This window comes from Accipiter gentilis, chromosome 32 (genome assembly GCF_929443795.1).
Source record: "Accipiter gentilis chromosome 32, bAccGen1.1, whole genome shotgun sequence".
Taxonomy (NCBI): Eukaryota; Metazoa; Chordata; class Aves; order Accipitriformes; family Accipitridae; genus Astur; species Astur gentilis.
Genome location: NC_064911.1, coordinates 4,822,324 through 4,837,196, shown reverse-complemented (window position 1 = coordinate 4,837,196; position 14,873 = coordinate 4,822,324). Strand labels below are relative to the sequence as shown.

At 43.9% G+C, this 14,873-nt stretch overlaps 1 long non-coding RNA gene across 1 annotated transcript; it reads left to right on the top strand.

Annotated features, from left to right (window-relative positions):
* Window positions 1-911: 911 nt before the first annotated feature.
* Window positions 912-8,196, top strand: LOC126053280 (uncharacterized). The gene is made up of 2 exons (XR_007510318.1): window positions 912-1,954; window positions 4,907-8,196. It is a non-coding gene; the product is annotated as an uncharacterized LOC126053280 (long non-coding RNA).
* Window positions 8,197-14,873: the final 6,677 nt, after the last annotated feature.

Genomic DNA, 14,873 nt, shown 5'->3' with positions numbered 1-14,873 from the left:
TGCCCGCGCGGCTCCCAGGCTGCACAGACACCCGGGCGGGCGAGCGGGCGGCGCGGCTTAAAGGGCGCCGGCAGCTGCGCAGGCTCCGCCGCGCCGCCCCCTGCCCGCGACAAGCGCCGCCTCCGCCGCGCACACGCCCGCCCGCCGGGGGGCCGCTGCCCCGCCGCCCCGGCCCAGGGAGGGGGGTAAGGGGAGGCGGGAGGGGGGGACACCCGCCGCCGGGGAGCGGGCCCGAGGCGGGCGGGCCGAGCCGAGCCGCGGCGCAGGGTGCCGCCTCCCCGGTGCCGGCGGCGCGGGGCCTGCGCCCGCCTTCCTCTTTCCCGCCGCCGCCGCGGCGGCTGTGGCTGCTGCAGGGAGTGGAAATTTCCACTGTGTCCGCCCCCTCAGCTCTCCCCACCCCCCCGCTCCGAGCGCGCACACACACCCGAGACCGCACATGGAGGGGAGGGGGGGGAGGAGGACAGTGCTGGCGGCGCAGGGGGCCCCTGCGCCTGGCTCCTGGCCGCCGGCGCCCACGGCCACCTCGTCCCCGCGCACCTGGGTGGGCTGGAAGCGACAGCAGGGCGGCACGGCGAGGCGGGAGCGCCCCTGTGCTGGAGGACGAGGCGCGGGTGCCGCGGTGGGACAGGGCCACAGGTGCGGGGCGGCCCCGGCTCTTCCAGAACCTTCCGCGCCCTAGTGCCGCGGGGTACCTCGGTGCCTGTCACCCGCTGACAGGAGCGCAGGTGGATGCGGCCCACCCGCAGCGGGCTGGGTGTGGGGACCCGAGGGGCGGCGGGGTCGAGGGAAAACGTGCGGCCGGAAGATGGCTGGCCTCGATGCCCGGGTGCTGCTGGCGAGGGAGCTTCTGGCCAAACGTTTCCCAGCCAGCGGTGCTCGGCACGCACCCTTGGCATTGCACTCGCACGCAGCCATCAAGGTCGGCGGCAGAGATGCCCTCTGTCAGCAGCACGTCTCACGCTGGCGTCCAGCCGTGGCTGCGCTTCACGCTTGTAGAAGCCTACAACCACCTGCATCCACCAAAGAGGGGCACTTGAGAGCCTGGTGGTACGCCGGGCTTGTGTCGACAGTATTTTTTTCTTCAGGAGCAGCGCCCCTGCGGGGGTACCCCCTTCCCTCACACTCACACGTACCCCAGAGCGCCCAGCACACGGGCTGGCTTTGAGGAGAGCGAGTTCACGCCAAGTTCTGCCCAAGGTTTTGAAGCCCTCATCGCTCGGCCTTGTCTGCTCTCGGAGAAGAGGGAGGCAGGGGGTGAGAGAGCAGAGCCATGGCTCAAGGGGACGCGGGGAAGAAGGCAGATCTCGAGATTAAAAAACTTTAATGAAATATCTATGAAATGCCAGCCCCACCCTGTCAAGAGAAGCCTCAGCATCTCACCTGGGAACCCCAGCCATGCCCTTCCACACCAACAAGCAGGGTCACTTGCTTTTGCTCTGCTTGCGCAGGACGGATACCATAGTTGGTGAAACGAATCCCAGGTGCAGGTATTACTAACTGAAAAATTTTCCTAGCACTTTCCATCGTGACTTGCAGCACAGCCAGCACTGGTAGTGCTGTGGGCCTTCCTTGTCTTAAGCAGATGCGAGTTCTAGGTAGTTCCCTACAGGTACTGTGCCCTACAGGCACAAAAAAGCCCTATGTGGATGCTAGGAGCTGTTTTGTGTACCACTACAAGTTATCAGCTGTTCAGGATGAATTGCTTATGCAGAAGTGTTTACACATATTCCCAAACTCCCACCCCCCAGTGCTTAGGCAGTAATTGCCAGTCAGCTGACAGGTATAATTTACTGCCTGGCGGTGCTTACCACATACAAGCCCTCCCTGGGTTACGTTGCTTGCTTTTTTTTTAATATGGTGTTGTCTGGCCTGAGCTTCTTCCTTGTTCTGAACAGGTGCCCAGTCAGTTCCAGAGGAAATCCAGATAGTTTGTAAGTGATGGTCCCCAACAGAGGTGAGAATGCCCAGGTATCCCTGCCGTACAGACATGATCGCACAGCCGTTCCCTCTCCCAGTGCACCCTGCCAGTGGTGGCACGGTCACACATGAGCCACGGTGTTCTCTTCCCCCCCCAACGTGAAACCCCTACGCCCTGCTGCTCTACCACGCTCTACCTGCTTACAACACTCCTTTGCCAGAAAAAAGGAAACACATTCAATCCCTGTTCCTGAAGTCTTTCTCCCTCACACACAGAACCTTATGCAAATCCCCACGTCTATATACTGAAATATCTAGTGCCGCTTTCAAATGCCAATATTTGATTCTCAGTTGGATATACATTGATATTCACCATTCATACTCATTTCTAACTACATTCCACATGCAAGCCCCGCAAATACACATCCGCATGTGGCCAACAAACCCTACCCCCCTTTTTTGTGAATCCCACCCACCCACACCCGTACTTCACCACTGCATCTCAGGACCGTGCAAACTTAAGACTGAGCCCGAGTCCACTTATACCTGTGCCAGGGATTTGCTCTCGCATGCAGAAACACTTATGCATAAGATCTAATAAACACACTCCCAGACAGGCGTTTATATATTCACTGAATGTCATCTGTATGCCTGAGGGTCTCTCATGCATATTAGCAACACAGATACAGTGACTATATCTATCTGCGTCTGAATGCCACACATGTATGGGTGTCTGGATTCATGCATCTTGCCTATGTATAGCCATGCACACTCACTTATGCACTGACTACTGCATACATCTGCGACGTCCCATATCTTTGTGGGAGTTCCTAATGCTTTCTGATTTTCTTGCTACTGATGTAGTGTGTCTGCCAGGTATGAGCTACCTTGACTCTCACAGGTTGGTTTTTTCCTCAAAGCACTAACCACAAGTATCCAAAGATTGTAGGAAACTCGCATTTAATATTTAAAAGCACATGGTTGTAGAGGAAGGTCTGAAAAAAAACATGTAGTGGCCATGCCCTAAATACTCAGTAAGGAAATATAAACTCCCCTAATATAGAATTATTTATTTTTTTTAAGTAACAAGTGTAAACTTGACTTTTGAGAGGCTCAAGTCATGACTTTTTCATGGTGGAGGTTGGGCGTGCTACAAAGGCAAACCATCCTCTGCATCTTAGTGTCTTACACATCCATCCCTATGCCAGAGAGCAGCACAGAGAGTGCTAATGAATAACATCACTCTTTGTAATAAAGCACAAGATAAAAATATATCCTCATGCATTCTATATGGATATGTAAATACAGAACCTATTCTGTGAAAAAGCTGTTGGAAATGTTTTATGGAATTAAAAAATGTCATGCAATATCTCCTAGACTCCTGACAAAGAAGCTAGTCCAGCATGGCAGGACTAAGGGGAAAAATTACTGCACTTTTAAAACCTCAAAATTACCATTAATAACGTCTCTAAGCACAACTAGATTGCACCTCAGTGATCTCTTTCTTATGATGGAATATACCTAGTTTTGAAACAAGTACTATGTGCACCATAGAAAAAACAATTCTCTCCTCTTAATAAAAGCTTTAATTTCTAGCTGTGACACGTTGCACAATATCAAAATAAAATCAAAATTTATCACAGGTTTAGGACTAGGATGTTGGCTGTCTTGAACTTCAGATCAGGACAGATATTCAGAGGTGTTAGTAGAAAACAGAATTGCCTGTGGAAAGAGTAATTACACTGCCAAGTGTGGTTTTGTTTGCTTGTACTGCTGTTTGTCTACAGACTATAGACAGGGATATAGATACAGATACAGATACAGATAGGTGCCTCTTCTCCCTAGTATTTACTCACCTTCTCAGTAAGATTTGTAGCTGAGCATTATACATTTAAGTTAACAGCAAGTGAACTAGGGAGTAAAAAGTCTGCATGGGAATATCTGGATGGTTCTGCAGTCACGGCAGTGATTGTGGTCCAGACATACTCCAAAGAGTTGATGGGAGTAGCTGGGTCAGAACAGTGAAATATCCGAAGTCATCGGGTCCCAAGGGAGCAGATGAGTGAGCAAAGCTGAAGTGAAGGAGATAGTATGAAGAGATGGAGCTGTTGTAAGCTTGTACATAGGGCTCCTGAAGTATCTGCCTGGGAATATGTCTCTTAGACACGTGGGCAGGGTTGCTGCTAGAGGAAGGATTGAAAGGAAGCAGAGCTGAGAAATGAAGGAAAAGTGGGACTATCAGGGTAAAGTGTGGGCCAAAGAGACCAGAGCAGGGACAAGTGGGAAGGAATGTGGAGGAGATTGTGATGTGGTGCTCTCAAACTAGGGCTAGGATCTAATGAGAGGATGTAAAAGAGAGGGCAAGGGGGAAGGGAGAAGTAAGAATGGATGGAAAAAGACTAGGATGGAGAAAGGGCAGTCTTGAAGAAGACTAGGACAGGGAAAGATGGGGTAGCAGGAAGCTGAATGGGCTGTGCTAGGAGAGAGCAGGAATACTCATGTATTTCAGACCTTCTAATAAAACCACAAATCTCTAGATTCCCCACACGCACTCATCCCCTGCCACTAGTCCTCTTCTGTCAGCAAATACCTGTGAATCCCCCAACAAAGTAAATTTGTCTAATATTCCTCCTGTCCACACACGGATGACAAGCCAGTGCTCTTACCAGTTCCCCTGTTAGCTCAGAGTGGCAGGGACCTCTGCGGTAAAGCTAAAGGCTTCAGCCCTAATGACCTTTACAACAATATGATGCTGCATGATGGAGGGGGGGGGGGGGGGCTTGATTTTATTTTTTTTTAACTGTTTGACTTTTTAAAAGCTAGATAATTGCACATATAAAATCTGCTTTAAATGAGGACTAGGTTGCAAAATCAATACTACATAATGAGGAGTGTTATTTTCTCCTTCCTCTACTTTGCATATGCATATGCAAAGTACATAATTGCATACTTTTCTTTCCATGGGATCTCTGCCACATTTCTTTTTCAGGGTGGAGCTGCTCTGGAGCTGTGTCAGGACTACATAGTGGAGGAGGCCGCTGTCTACAGGAGTTTTTCCACATTTGTTTCAGCAAACGGGAGATGTGCAGTAAATGACAGCACAGGGTCATGTGAAAAAGGATGAGCTTTTGGTTAAAACAGCTGAGCTCTGCCTTAGGAGTGGATTCAATCCCTCCTTTGCCACATAGTTCTTGTATGATGCTGGGTTAAGTCAGTTAAACCACACTTCTTGCAGGTGGCCACAAATTTCATGCTCCTAGTTTCTGGGTATCTGAATTGACATTTTGTGGTCTAATTTGCAGAAGTGCTGAATGATCCCAGATGAAACTGAATTCAATGGGTGCTAGACATATAAAGTGCTCTGAATGAAAAACGTATCAACTACTTGAAATATTAACTGTCTCAAACCAAGTAACCAGAATCTACAAAACCTTAAACTACAGACAATTCCAACCCAAGCCCATCAGAAAACCATTGCACCCAAGAGGTAACAAAATGTATTTATGGCTAATTATTCTTTTCTATGGAAAGGGGAGGAAGAGACATTTCTGCTGTTCAGCCTGATACTCCAGGAGGTCTCATGCCCACAAAAAACCAAATCCACATGGTGTGGTAAGGTTGCTGTGACTCACCTGGCCCTCTCACAGAGACCCTCTACTGCTCCTTTGCCTGTGTGTTAATGGTTCTGCCAGGTCAGACCATGAACAAGTCACATACAGCTGCATGGTGGTGGGAGTGACAGTGGAGGTGTCAGGAGATCTGACAGGGTCCAGTCCTTCCAGGCAAAGGCACTGGCTCTGGCACACTGGAAATTAATGTGTGGTTGGGAAGGTGGAGTCACCAGGAGGGCTTGTGTCACTTTTCAAGAACTGCTGAGTGCCAGTGGGGCCTAGGAAAAAAAGTGGGAAGAGAGGGCTCAACTGTGTAAGTAAGGCTTTAGACTAGGAGGTAGGCAGGTCAGTGATACGAGTCCAAAAGTAATTGTAGCAAATGATAGTTTATGGGGAACACAAGATGACGAGGAAACATCTACAAATGCATGAGCAGGTAGAGGAAGACCCTGGAAAGAAAGCTGCAGAGCCACAGCAGGCACACCATCAGTTTCTGTGCTCAGCTTACAGGCAGCAACTTATTTAAATCTCAGGCTCATTAGCCCTCCAATGTGACCATACACTACAGCAAACTAAGGACAAGAATAAAAACATTAAAGGAGCCTGTAAGAATAAAATCAGAAAGGCCAAGGCAAAAAAAAAAGTCAATATAATTAGCAAAGGAAAGAGAGGGTAACAAGAAAGCACTTCTATGCTTTAGAAGTTAGAGAAAGACAATGGCAAAAAAAATTATCTACCCTTTGACAAGGATGGAAAGCTAGTAAGAGATGACAGAGGAAAAGCCAAAGTGATTAATGTCTTTTTCCCATCACTCCTCAGCAAAAAGAATTAACTATGATCAATTGACTAATCATTAATGTCTGAGGCTAAATAACAGAAAGAACAGAATAGACTACTTCAGTAAGTCAGTTATTTTCCAGCCAACCAGACCAGACAGAAACTAACTGAGGGCAAGTGGGAATCTGGCTGAAGCAATCCTAGAGTCATGAGGAATCCTTTCCCACAGCACCTGGGAATGAAGACTGGTGACAGGGGATTGCAATACCCATTTTTTAAAAAAAAAAGAAAAGCAGCTTGAGGAATATAGGTGGAGAAAACAGCCTAACTTGAATTGCTGGAAATATATTGAAACAAATAATTAAACAAAGTTTTCTTTTGTGTATGGGAAATAATGAAATGATAAGTAGAGGCCAAGAAAGATTTGCCAGGAACAAATCATGCTGAACCAAGCTAATTTCCTTCTCTGACAAGTAGCAGGTCTTATGGACAATAGATACTGCATATCTTGACTTGAACAAGGCTTTCAACACAGCCTCTTGTGATTTCTTGTAAGCGAGCTAAAACGAAACTATTGTAAGGTGGACTCATAGCTGCTTAAAAAAAAAAAAAAAAACAAATAATAGAAGAGGAATTATCATCAGCTCATTGTTGAAGTGGAAGAATTATGGAAAGCAGATGCCCTTCCCAGGACTCGTACCACTCACTATTTTCGTTGTGTTTTGGAAGATAGCATATCGAGTATGGCTACCAAATTTGTAGAGAAAGTTCTACAAGCACCTTGGCAGGGTTAGCATCTTGATCATTTGAAGAAATGGTCTGAAAATAATAGGATTCAGTGCAGTAAAAACAGGTGTAAACTATTACACGTAGGTAAGAATAAACCCCCAAATAGAGAGCAGCCAGCAAGGCAAAAGAACTACACAAAAATGCCTTGGGGATTTTGGAAGAGTTCAAGCTGACTAAGAATTAACAACCCCATACTGGTGTGGAAAAGCAAGTATTGTGCTGAAACGTATAAACTGGCTAGGTGAGATATGTGAAATAATTTCTCCACTCCTACTCAGCACTGGTGAGGTCTCAAACTGAAAAATGGACTGATTCACTTCGGTCACTGAACTCAAGAGAGGAATGGGCAATTAGGGAAACTCCTGAAAGCAATAAAAAGTACTAAAAGTCTTAAAAAATTACCCTGGGGGGGAAATATCAAAGAATTGGATTTGTTTAATCTAGAGAAAAGAGGACTGAGAAGAAACACGACAAGAGTCTTCAAATATGTTAAAAGGTAGCTGCCCAGTGGAAGGCAGTAGGTAACTCCCAATGCTTAGAGGGGAGAAGGGAGCTTAAATAGTATCTAGAGTTACAGTTTCTGCTATATATAAGGAAAAACTTCTAGCTAGGAGGCTGAGAAAGTCTTGGCGCCAGTGTAGGTCACTGAGTCTTTAGCACTGATGGTTTCAAACACAGCTGAAAAAGGCATCATTTAGATATTGTTGAGTGTGTTCAGGAAAGAGGGTACTAGACCCAAGGGCAAGAGCTTGTGAGGCAAGTGTACATAATAACTTGCAGACACATATTTGAAAGGCATACGTAGCATCTGGAGCTGGGAGTCGTGGCATCATTAGAGTGTCGTCATTGGATGAAGCATCTCTCAGCTCCCAGTAAGTTCTTTCCAGCACATGTAACCTCAAAGCAGGGAAAAAGAAATCAGATCTAATATGCAAACTTTGACAGGTTTCTGACCCCTAGATAATTTCTTGAGGGCTCTTCCTACCTTATACAATTGTAAATAGACACAGGGTGTGCCAGAATGGCCAAATTGCTGCTGCAGTGGTTTCCTGTTACAGGTGAAAAACAAATATTAAGCCTTCACTGGTAATATATGGGGGGGGGGGGGGAAATCTAGCTATATTATGTGCATTTCTGGCAAAAGGAGCTTGAAATCCCATCACCTGGGAGACAACCAAGAACTGGCATTTCTCCTTTATGAAAGGACTGAAAAGTTTTGTCATGAACCTGAAAGACTGTTTTTGTTGCATTGCTTTGCAAATATTTGGGAGGCAACAGTCCTTGTCCTTGTCCTGGGGGCCTGCTCTTCTGAATAGCCAAGGCAAGAAAATGATGTGAGAAGCAGCAAAGGTACAAACAGGGGGAAATTACATGCATCAAGCTGCACAAAATCGGTATGACATGAGTGGGAGTAAAACTGAGGTCTTTCTGGTGCTCACACCAGTACCATCCATCTTCTTGCACTGCTGTCATACTGTAACAGCATTGGTTTCAACAGTTAAATTTCCTTTACAAAGAACTCATGTGAAGGTTGCATTTTATGTTGGCAATGACCACAGACTGTGTACATTGCTAAGGCATCTTTCTAGTGCTATGAAAGTGATAATGTAATTCTATGCAATTAAAATGATGCCTCCTACATGCATAATGCCTCTCCCTAGCTTTACAGCTGTTCGCCATGTTCTCTGTGAGGGCATTTGCCGATAATAAATTGTGTTGTGGAAATATAATAACATGAACAAGGAAATCTAAAGTGATCCAATTCTTTAATCTAGTTTAAACCTACATTTTCTCAGAGGAATCCCTAACCCAGATTAATTTAGAGAAGTGATGAGATTTGATCCCATCAGCCTTATAAATCACACATGCAAAATGCACGGTATTACATTGCTATTAATAGTGCTGACATGTATATGTATGCTCCTAATCTTGTAAATATATGAGAAAAGCAAAAAAATAAACAAGCAAATACAATTCAGTGGAGCCCCCCTGTCTCCTGCTTCCTGGGGAAGCCCTGCATCTTGGCTTCAGATTATTCTCTTCCCAAACTCTAGTTTATTAAAGCAAAGAATGTTCAGCCAGCCAGCCTTTGTCTCTGCCTCTCTTACAGAGACAATAACTTCTGCACCAGGTTACCATGTACCCAGGTTTCCCTGGACATTTATTCTTTTTCCATTCAAAAACTGTGTCTCGGCAGAAAACTCAGATTTCATATATTTCTTCCAAATTTTCAGATATCAGACAGTCTGACTTGAATTGTGACTTTGAGCATGGCTGATTGATAGGTGTCAGACTGTCATTGAGTTACCTATTGCACCACCTGCATATTAGCTCTATGTTTCATGCACGGTGAGGATGATGCTTCCAAGAAGTGAGAGCTATTTTGCATGTGTTGTAGAGTTGATTATCACCTGTGCAGGACTTCTGATGCAACAGGAACATTTTGGATTTACCATGCATTGGCAGACCAACTATACCACCTTGCAGAGCAAGTCTAATGATTTCAAAAGCCTCAGATTTGATGCACATGTGTTATCCAGATCATGCACAAGTAATTTTGTCTGAGAAATCCCCATGAATAAAATAGCCCCTGTAGGTCTCTCTGGAGATGTTAGAAATACTCAATAAACAAGAAATAGTTAAGGCTAAAACCTAACTTACACTATGCTTTTTCAAAGGTGCAGGGGAAAGAGCAGGTGAGAAGCTGTTGAGAAGAGAGAGGAATATTTGGGAGGAACAGTCAGTTTATGCCAAGTATGTTTAGCAGGTGAGGAGGCAAACCTACCCCTCCTCAGGCTGCCTGCCTGGCAAGTAAGCTAGCTGTGACATGCTTTACTCCCACTTTGAGAAGTGTTATATATCCCACATCATTCATTCCACAAGATTAAGGAATTCTCTCTTGGCATGACATAAAGAGTATTCATCAGGCACCTTCTCTGTTTCCCTCCCATGCTGCCATCCAGAGAAAGATTGTTGTGGGGAAAAAAGGCCTTGCTATTAGTCTTGGTTTCTTTATTATGAAGTGACAGTTTATAATTGTCCATAACAAACAAGACCCTATATTTTTTCCAGTATTAACTTCAGTGAACAGAGCTCACTGGAGTCATACTACAAAGGAATTTAGTCCTAGCAACATTATATTAAGAAAGCTATTCAGTGCGATGTGAATAATTTCAGTTAGAGAATTTTAAATCTTTTGGATGATACAGTTATTCATGCACATGCAACCTGCCATAGATGCCTATCTGGTTACAACCGGAAGCTTCAGGTTCAGTTTTTACAGACGACTAATGCAGTTGTTATTCAATTCCTACAATTAACATTTGTGCAAGTGTACTATCCTTTACAAAGGTCAGGCTGCTTACAGGTGTTCAGCGTTACTGATATCTACCTGGGAAATGAGATCACCTGGGAATTATGTAGGTTTTAAGAATTTAGTTGTAACAGTTTTTCTAAAACTATTATGAAATTTCTGGTAATTTGTATTTCTGTTGGGATGCGAATTCAGTAGCAAAATGCCTTTTTGATAGCACTTCAAAACCCCGCACAACAACAAGACTTCCAAACTGAAAGTAAAAGCCAGAACATTTGCCTGAACTCCTCCAAGATGAAGATTTGGGGGATTGGAATAAAATTATAAATTCATGTCTAAGTCTCTCTTGACTTTTCACAAGAGAAAAACCCAAGTCTTGGAAAAGTTATGAGACAGCCTGATACACACTGCACTGGAATGACTTTTGAGAATCACTTGACTCTTCCCTTCTCAACAAATGGAGTCAGTTGTGTCACAGAAAAATGATAGATAGCTTATAGAAGGTTAGCAGCTGGCTAAGGAAGTGTTGAACAGCTCAGCCTGAAATCAAGCAGGACCAACACAGTCACGATGGGACAGGAAAAACACTGTAATGGGCTAGCAAGCACACCACCTTCTGCTACTGTTTAAAGCACTGCCCCTTCATTTAGCAAGGAAGTATGAAAGAATCACTCCAGATTCTGCAAGTTGCCAGAAATGTTTTCTCCAAGCTTCAGTTCAGAAACCATTCCACTTCCTTGTAATGAACATACAAACATTTTGGCTCGCCTACTTACCTCTTATCATTAGAATAATCTCACATAGCACAATCAAGAGCAGAGAGAGGGGCTGCGTCCTTGTCCACCTTTGATGTTTCTGCACTTCTCAAGTCACACAAGAAAAAGCATAACTTGGCTGAAAACACTTAGTTGAAAATCATCTGTAACATGAAGGGATTTCTGGGTACAAAACTGGCATTTGGTCCAAAGGTCTTGCAGTTGTAGGTGCCTAATAAAATGTGCAGACCACGGAGATGCAATCTGGTGATAGACTGGGATCATCCATGACCTTAAAGAACTAAGACTCCCGACAGGTTGTAAAACCACTCACTCTTCCCTTCTCCTCCTCCTTGCAGATTGGGCTCTGCCAAGACAACTCACCCAGATCTTACAAAACCAAAATTGTTCAGGTCTTTGTTTGTTTTCATCTCTTAATCAAGAAGAGAAAACACTGTAAATGAGCTAGGAAAAAATGTACAGGTGAAAAAAAATTATCACCAGAAATGAAAGTATTACAAATGCTAAATCGTCTCAGTGGATATTGGGGAAAACCACACTGCGGAAAAAACCACAGTATAGGAGATCTTCACAATAAAAAATACTGATACAAAAAAAGGAGAGTAAGCCAATGTTCTTTCTGTCACTAGTGTAGATTGATTTGGAACAACCTGTCATGCTCACTGAGATCCATTTCTTTCTTCAAAAAAAATTTAATTTCTTACTAAATTATCCCAGTGAAACTTTCTAGCTAAACAACAAGAATATAACACAATGATAATACCTCTGGTTTTGGTATCACATCTTCACCTGTCTGATTCAACTACAAGTATAATTTAACTTCTCTTAAAACAAGGAACTGATACAAGTTTACTAATTTTTTTCATGGAATACAATAGAATGAATACATAGACTAAGTAAGTAGTCTGCTGTCTCGCTTTTTATTATATTTTTAAAATTTAAGTAAAATATAGGATTCTGTGAAATGATTTATAGCAAGCAACACAACATATCTGCATGGTAAATATATTCAGCTGTATATTTAATTCCCAGCAAACAAAATCAGTACATGGATCTAGTGTATTTATATCATGGGTATATTCAAACCAATCTACATTAAGAATTTAGTGGCTTTCAAAAAGTTAATGAAGCTTGTAGTAAATCTTCAGCTTAATATACTGCAAGTTCCTCAGTGAATGAAGTGACAGAATAGTACAAGTCTGTCTTAGTGGCAATTACAGGCCAGTTCTACATTCATGAGCATGAGACTTTCAATTACTCTGAACTTTTAAATGGGATTCTACCATGAAAAAAGGCCTGAAATAGGAATCACGGCTTCCATATTTTTGTCTCAACGATTTTTGCAGGAAAGGTGCTCCACCTAGAAATGAAAGCGTACTCTGACCCAAGGGTATTTTAATAGCATATGCATAATTTCCAGTCATAACGCTTGTTGGCCTTTTTATGCCCTTAATGGCATCTTAGCTATCCCATTGCCTTCAGTGAATTTGCAGAGAGTTAACTCAATGTAGTACAGTAAACAGCTCTGTCTCATCTGTAAGATGGATAAAACTCCAGCTTTTTCAGTCTTTTTTTTTATTCACAGTGAAGTAACAAAGCAAAAGCCTTGGAAGAAAACACTGCAAGCAAGAATATCTGAATGTGTAAAAATGGAGGATCAGCTATTTCTTCCACACTTTGAATAAAAACTCAGAAACGTCTCTCAGGACTGCGACCTCAAAAAAAAAAAAAAAAAAAAGCCCAAAATGATACAGCCAACAGATGAAAACCATTTACAGCATCATTTCTTGTAGATACCAATCTGCATCCAGAATCTCTAACTTCTTCGCTTTCAAGAAAATCAGTAGGATTTGCTTTCTACTTACAGCCCTGCTGGGTCTGTTCTGCAATTTAACACACGATTTAACAACACAGCAAGCTTGGTAGGAGCAAGAGTGTGTTGAACCTGAGTTACTAAGCACAGCAAGTTAGGGCACGCACGGAGTCTGGCAGCAATGCACGCAGCCCTCCCAAGTGTACAGTATTGACAATGCTACCATAACCAAGGTGAATCAGAACAGAACTTTGCTTTCAGAACTCTATATTATATCAGCAAAATATGAGGATCTATGTACAGAAGTTAAGATTAGGTAAGTCACAGAATAATGTCTATAGCAAATGTGGGTGAAAAACAATATGTGGAAGATACAGCAAAACAGATGACAGTTGCAGGAAAGTAGGAAGTTAAATAGCCCCTTGCAGAGATGTTATGAATGCTGATACACAAAAAAATTATTCTAGCAATTCCCATTTCCGCTGGTGAAATTAGATACAAAAAATGGACACCGTGAAACAATCAACTGTGTCATTGCTTTATGGGATGTGGAATTGTCTGTATTGTGTAATAAGATGTTACAAGTCTGTGAGGCAGAACAACTTGTGCTATTCTCAGCAGAATAACTCAGGGCACAACAGCAACTCCTTTCCTTGGTTTTTAGCAGTGGAGTCTGCATAGTTCCCTCCCTGAACAAAATTGTGCAGAGGATATGATACAATCAGTAATTCCCAAGATCACTTCTTTCAGTTGGCGCTTCTTTAATGTGTCACATTCCCAAGTTCTCATGGAAAACCTAGATTATAAGACAGAAGGTACCAAACACCTACCTCATGTTAATAGGGCAGTAATGCACATAATTATACCCAGTGCTTTACACCCTCTTCCCCTCCAATATTGGCAATGCAGCAGCTGACAATATTGGCATGTTTCCATTGGCACAACCAACTACTCATGCTCAGAGCTGTGCCAACATCCCCGATGTAAAATTAGAACAGTAAGACCACATCCTGCCTTCCTTTGTTTGCTCATCTATTTAGGCAGCGGTTTCAACTGAGCCTGAACCATCCACTCCTATGTGCATAGAGGGAACTGTGCACAAAGGAGCTGTGCTGTCCAGCGCTCCCATGGCATGGTGCGATAACACAGATTGATACCAGTGGAGAGAACGACCTCTCTGCAGTGGTCACAGACTGCTGCAGACACTGGTGGTGCTCCAGGCAGCATTCACACTAGGGACTGTCTTTGCTGATGGAAAGCCCCCTACAACACCCCTGTCTTTTCTCTGCTCATAGAATATGTGCAATAGAGGCTAAAGTCTCAGCCGTAGCCAATAATTAAATGATATGACCTTTTCTCTTACCTGAGGTACCAATACAATGATCTTCCAGTGGTTACTTCAACATCAGAAGATACAAATGCTAGCAATCCTTTTTACTGGCTATGATCATTTCCATGGCAATGCTGTTTGTCTAGTGCTTTGTGTGTGCCAGGCACTCAGTGAAGAGGAAACAAGACAAAGCCAAAACTATTTGCAGTTTGATGACCTGCTTCTGCAGCCTATGGTAGCACTTATACAGTAATTCCAAAGGCATGCATGTGTGTGTACACACGCGTACATGTTCATGGAGGAGTTGTGGGGCTCGCTTAATTTTCAGCCAGATCAAATCAATAGTTTGGCTCTACAGCCAGCCAAATAAATGCTAGTCTTGGCAAGCAGAGACAAGAGGAACAAGCGTGTGGAGAAGAAAGAGCAGCAGAGGCAAGGTGAGACCACATTTTTGGTGGCAGTGTTAGCATAAACTGTGGAACTGCAGTACCAGCATCACTATAATCTTGTCTTTTCGGTGGCTTAAACTGCTGTGGAACTCTGCAGC